The sequence below is a fragment of the Glandiceps talaboti genome, chromosome 1 (genome assembly GCF_964340395.1).
Source record: "Glandiceps talaboti chromosome 1, keGlaTala1.1, whole genome shotgun sequence".
In the NCBI taxonomy this organism is placed as follows: Eukaryota; Metazoa; Hemichordata; class Enteropneusta; family Spengelidae; genus Glandiceps; species Glandiceps talaboti.
The window spans coordinates 16,774,842-16,781,218 of NC_135549.1; the positions used below are offsets into that span (position 1 = coordinate 16,774,842).

Below are 6,377 nucleotides of genomic sequence, written 5' to 3' on the forward strand. Positions count from 1 at the left end.
TTGATTTTGGTTCTTTCTTTATATACGTTCTGCTTGGTTCCAATTGATGTTTTTGAAGACAGCTAAACCGTCGTCTTTATATAGGCCAATACTGCTCTTCTGATGTTTTTCCATACGGAATAGTTTAGTCAGACCATCTTGTCACGAAATATGTACACAGACAATTTAATCCTATGTATCATCGAAACAATAAACAGTACATTCCGACTCAGACCACTAACTATAAAGAGATTCCGGCCAATAACGTTGTCGACGTCATTTTGAAGTTTCAACAAGGGAAATTAAATAAGGCTAATTTTAATATCAATTTTGAAATTATTTCATCACAAAGATCGTAATTGTTCTGACCGGAATATACTACGGATTATTTTACACTCAGTGTATTTGAAACAATAAGTTTTAAATATAATTAAATTAAAATAATTAATTTAATTTGTGTTTCACGTGCATTGGCATCATATGACTTCGCGTGTTTTGCAACCATCTCTTCAATGTTCTCTCTTTTAGAATTGCGTAGCGAGTGTTATTTGAAGGCAGATGCTTCTGACTACCGGGGTTTTGTATCACAAACTCAAAATAACATCCCTTGTCAAAATTGGCTTCACCAATCACCTCATGAACATGATTTTACGCCTGATAATATTCCGAACGTGGGTTTAGGGGATCATAATCACTGTAGGAGTCCAGATGGCGCGCAAACTGCCTGGTGTTATACAACTGACCCGGGCGTACGTTGGGAATATTGTGATATTGGTGTAGCATCGGAAGACTGTGGTACGTTCAAAAAATATGTTATCAACGTTATACCAAATTGCGTTTTTCAGTAATGCAAGTTATGGAACAGTCAGGGAAAATTAATATTTAATGCTCTTGTCTGTGTGTCTGATGTGTGTGTGTGTGTTGTGTGTGTCTGTCTGTCTGTCTGTCTCTCTCTCTCTCTCTCTCTCTCTCTCTCTGTCAGTCTGTGGATACGATATTTCAAAAACTACTTCATCAATTTTAATGATAGATCCTTACAATTTGGCCACGTGTCGATACTAAGCAATTGTATGTGTCATATAAGCTTCTGTAAAGCTTGTTGGTGTAGCTTTTATTTCTAAAGAGTCATTTGCATAAGTGATTATTTTGTCATGAGGCAATATCTTCGGGAAAATTGACCACGTGTCAATACTAAGCAATCGTATGTGTCATAAGCTTCTGTAAAGCTTGTTGATGTAACTTTTAGTTCTGAGTCATTTGCATAATTATTTATTTTTGGTAATTACTAAATACTTTTATATGATGTATAATATATACCTTTAAGCTCGTTAGTGCAGCTTGTAATTCTAACGAGTCATTTGCATAATATTTTACATTAATTTTGTGCAAACATTGACAATAGCAAAACACATTTGTCCTATCAAGCTGGCTGATGAGTCATTCACATGATTTATCATTTTGTCATTAGGCATTATCGTAAGAACGCATTTTTTAAAATTTCACATAATTCTGATCAAAAATTGATCGCAGCTGTAATGGGTCATTGATAATTTCTGGTATAGTAGGTAAGATAGTAAGGATGCAAACTTCGAAATTCGTATGATGGGGTCTCTTCATTAGTGATAATAAAGCGCAATTGTCCGATGTAGCTAATGATATGGTTAACAAGAATGTTTAGAATTTAAAGAGACACGAATTTGCATAATTAATGATTTTGGCCATATATGCATCAGAACAAAACGCAGATGTCTGATATCGCTTGAGGGGATACTTTTAATTTAGTCATTTGCATATTTAATGATTTTGGCTATATCTTATCAATGATCAATGTAAACTTCAAATTTCGTACAATTTGGTACATGCATCGATCAGAACAAAACGCACATGTCTGATATCGCTTGAGGGGGTAGTTTTAATTTCATTGAGTCATTTGCATATTTAATGATTTGGAGCATTAACATTGACGATACCAAAACGAACTTGTAATTTCTATTTAGTATATACATTGAAGGTAACAAATGATGATAACATGCGTACGACTCGTACGACTGGGGGGGGGGGACAATATAACTTTGGTCAATTTTTTTGTATCTAAAACTGTCCCTTGAGCATAAGTATTCTAATTCCTTAGGAAAAACGTTTCGCCTGTTCACCAGTTTTGTCAAACTACCCGTTTGCTGCCTTTACTAGTTTATCATTGATGTACGAGTTTTAATGATTTTTAATGAAGCCAACACAGGTTAAGTACTGCATTGTACGATATTTTGACTCTGTAGACGGGGTATGGATAGACGCTAATAAGATAGGAGGTGATTGGTTGGATATCAGTGGAAATCCTATGGCCTATGTCGATTGGCATCCTGGTGAACCGAGTGGTAGTGGAAATTGTGCAACCCTGCAAAAGTACGTCTGCCAGTCTCTGTCTATTTGTCTGTCTGTCTGTCTGTCTGTCTGTCTGTCTGTCTGTCTGTCTGTCTGTCTGTGTCTTTCTGTCGTATTTTCTTTCTCTGTCTCTGTGCGTGTACTCTCTCTCCCACCCTCTGTCCCTCTCTTCTCCTCTCTCCCTCCCCCTCTCCCTCTCTCTCTCTCTCTCTCTCTCTCTCTCTCTCTCTCTCTCTCTCTCTCTCTCTCTCTCTCTCTCTCTCTCTCTCTCTCTCTCGTTATCTACCCCATTAAAGACAAGTTGATAATTATTAAATACAAATTTAAATCCGTAAATCAACTCCGTTATCATGTGTTGGTGGCAGTGTATAATTTCAATAAATATGGCGTATTTGTATGATTTTGTTGCAGAAATCCGTTATCCAAGATGGCTGATACTTTCTGCATGTCTGAGCAGAAATTCGTTTGTGAAATAAGTAAGTACCATAGCGTGACTGTTGTTCAAAAGAGTTTGGGCCTGTTACTGTACACAGACGAATAGTCTTAAATCTTACTTTGCTCGTTTATATTCTCCCCTTCATAAACTGCACGTTCTTCAATCAACTCTACAAACATCAACCACAAGGAAAGTAATTGTAAGTTATTCTATCCTAAACACGCACCATCACTACATATTAAACCAATTTAAAAGGGAAGCAAATTAGAACACTTAATTGCAAATTAACTGAATTATCAAGAGACCCTAGAACCCCAAACTATATATACAAAGAGATACGTTACAACCCCAAACTATGATGTGAGAGATACGTTACAACCCCAAACGATATATGTGAGAGATACGTTAGAACCCCAAACTATAATGTGAGAGATATGTTAGAACCCCAAACGATATATGTGAGAGATGCGTTACAACCCCAAACTATAATGTGAGAGATAGGTTAGAACCCCAACCGATATATGTGAGAGATAGGTTACAACCCCAAACTATAATGTGAGAGATATGTTACAACTCCAAACGATATATGTGAGAGATATGTTACAACGCCAACGATATATGTGAGAGATACGTTAGAACCCCAAACTATGCTGTGAGAGATACGTTACAACTCCAAACGATATATGTGAGAGATATGTTCCAACTCCAAACGATATATGTGAGAGATAGGTTACAACGCCAAACTATAATGTGAGAGATATGTTACAACTCCAAACGATATATGTGAGAGATATGTTACAACGCCAACGATATATGTGAGAGATACGTTAGAACCCCAAACTATGATGTGAGAGATACGTTAACCCGCGTTAGAACCCCAAACGATATATGTGAGAGATAGGTTACAACGCCAACGATATATGTGAGAGATACGTTAGAACCCCAAGATATATATAAATATTCCAGAATACAAGACTCAGTACTAGTACCAACCTTGGCGAAGTATTAGTACCCATTGTAGCCGTGTGTTAGCCAAGTGGTATATAGTTTCCATCCTAACCAATATTAGTACCAACCCTATCAAAGTGCTGGTGCCGATTCTAGCCAAGTGTTAGAGAGCCTTCAATAATTTCAAAGGGGGAGGGCCGGGGGAAATCAAGCCCGGTCTGTGGCATAAATATGACCCCCCCCCCTTAGTCTGTTGTGCTAAAAGTGATATTCCCTTAATTTCCTTTCCCTAAAATATGACGTTTTCCCCGTTGTCAAGATGTCCCGGCTTCGAATGCCACTAGAGACAGGGAATTATTGTGTCGATAGTTTGGGGTTGTTTCCCACTGTTACCACCACAGAGAGTTTGTGTTTGTATTAAATAAATACATGTGTTTGGATCTGTTGGCTGAGCTAAAACTCAGAAGTACCAAAGACGAGATGAGTATACAACTGACAAACGTAGGACAGGAGTCAACATCTCCACTCCACCACGCATTATCCGCAATATCTTGAAACACTATTCCCCATGTATTACTACTGTGACTCCCGCTCCTCTCCTCACACCACAGCTAACAGTTAATTCACTGCATTTCACTGATATGTTATTTTATTGCTTTACAATGGTGGCAGTGGTGGACGTGGTAGCAGTAGGATTTGGAACCAGTGGGATCATGCCAAAATTACAAAATATAATGCAAAGTTAGATATTAAAAAATGTCAAATGAGTCGATGTAAATTGTGGCCCTCCCTTAATTTCCATTTTCTAATATATGGCCCTACCCGAGGACCGATTTGTAAAAAGTGACTCTCAATTCCCCCGACCCTCCCCTAGTGCCTACCCAAGTCAAGTTTTAGTGCCCATCCTAGCCTAGTATTAGTACCTATTGTAGCCATGTGCTGGTTGCCAAGTTATCCAAATGATAGTACTCGCCCTATCCAAGTGATAATTTCCATCCTAGCCAAGTATTACTATCAGCCCTAGCTAAGTTTTTGTGTCCATTCTAAGCAAGTGTTAGTGCCTACCCAAGTCAAGTGTTAGTACTCACCCTAGCTAAGTGTTAGTGCCCATCCTAGCCACCAAGTGTTAGTGCCCATCATAGCCAAGTGTTTGTTTCCACCATTATTAAATAAACGTTCCATTCTGACAAGCCAGAGCATATTTTTCCGCTGATGCCACGAAAAATACTACTGTCTAGGATAGTGTTGTAAAGTGGTATGTGGTTTTACGACAATGAAAAGTCCAAACGACTATCATTCTTACTACATGTATGTATTTGGGTTGTTGGTGGCCGAGTGGTTAAACCACTTGCCTCTTACCACTACGGTCGGGGTTCGAACCCCATTCAGGGTTCGATTAAATTTACCACGCAGAAAGTAAGAAGAGTGTCGTTCAGTTTGACTCTACCGAACAACGCAGGTTTCCTCCTGTACATGATAAACACTGAACCCATGAGGGATGGCCCTCACTGGACTTCTTGGGAGACAAGTGTTTATATCCAGTATAAATAAAGATTATTCTTGTGAACAGTTCGTAAAAACACTGATAACAACGAAACAAAATCCACATTTGTTTCTTAATAGACATTGCAAACTTCGTGGATGCTGAGATATCATGTTGATGGTTGGCTATGATCTGTCCTGATACTGGTACACACAATGGAAAGTTGCTGAAGACATTTGAAGACAGCTACTTTTAATAACTGCACTTTGGTTGAATCTAAGTGTTTTCATCGGGCATCAGATACTGATAAGATGATAACAATTGTTCATAACTATTTTACATTTTATGGACAGGCTTTCGTTATTGTTTTGTTTTTTGCTTTTCTTGTTGTATTGATTTCCTTGTGGTTAAAGATCATAACATATATATAGAATTTGATATCAAGTTACAAAAGACCATAGACAAGTTGGTTGAAGGTCTATAAATGACTATCCTCTGACTGGCCTCCAATCAGAATGTGAATCGGAATCTACTACCTGTATTCACTGATTGGCCTCCAATCAGAATGTGAATCTGAATCTAATACTTTTATACACGTGTTTGAGGTAACTACATATGTACATCATTTAAAAGAATGAAGTTTTATACATTGCATTAAAAGTTAACCCATCGACATTGACGATGGAAAACTGTTCACATTGAACCCTGGTTCAAAATGTATCTTATTATTTCGGACAACCATATTATACACATCAGAGAGAGAGAGAGAGAGAGAGAGAGAGAGAGAGAGAGAGAGAGAGAGAGAGAGAGAGAGAGAGAGAGAGAGAGAGAGAGAGAGAGGAGAGAGAGAGAGAGAGAGAGAGAGAGAGAGAGAGAGAGAGAGAGAGAGAGAGAGAGAGAGAGAGAGAGAGAGAGAGAGAGAGAGAGAGAGAGAGAGAGAGAGAGAGAGAGAGAGAGAGAGAGAGAGAGAGAGAGAGAGAAGAGAGAGAGAGAGAGAGAGAGAGAGAGAGAGAGAGAGAGAGAGAGAGAGAGAGAGAGAGAGAGAGAGAGACCCGATTTTGATTTCTCGTTTATATTGTGTGAGAGAGAGATCCGATTTCGGTTTCTCGTTTATATTGTGATATGCAAAGGAATACCGTTATAATATCT

General features: G+C 38.3%; 1 long non-coding RNA gene across 1 annotated transcript; it reads left to right on the forward strand.

The window, feature by feature from the left end:
- The first annotated feature begins 2,288 nt into the window (after positions 1-2,288).
- On the forward strand, positions 2,289-5,652 carry LOC144436281 (uncharacterized). Its single transcript, XR_013480949.1, has 3 exons — positions 2,289-2,382; positions 2,773-2,837; positions 5,369-5,652. It is a non-coding gene; the product is annotated as an uncharacterized LOC144436281 (long non-coding RNA).
- Positions 5,653-6,377: the final 725 nt, after the last annotated feature.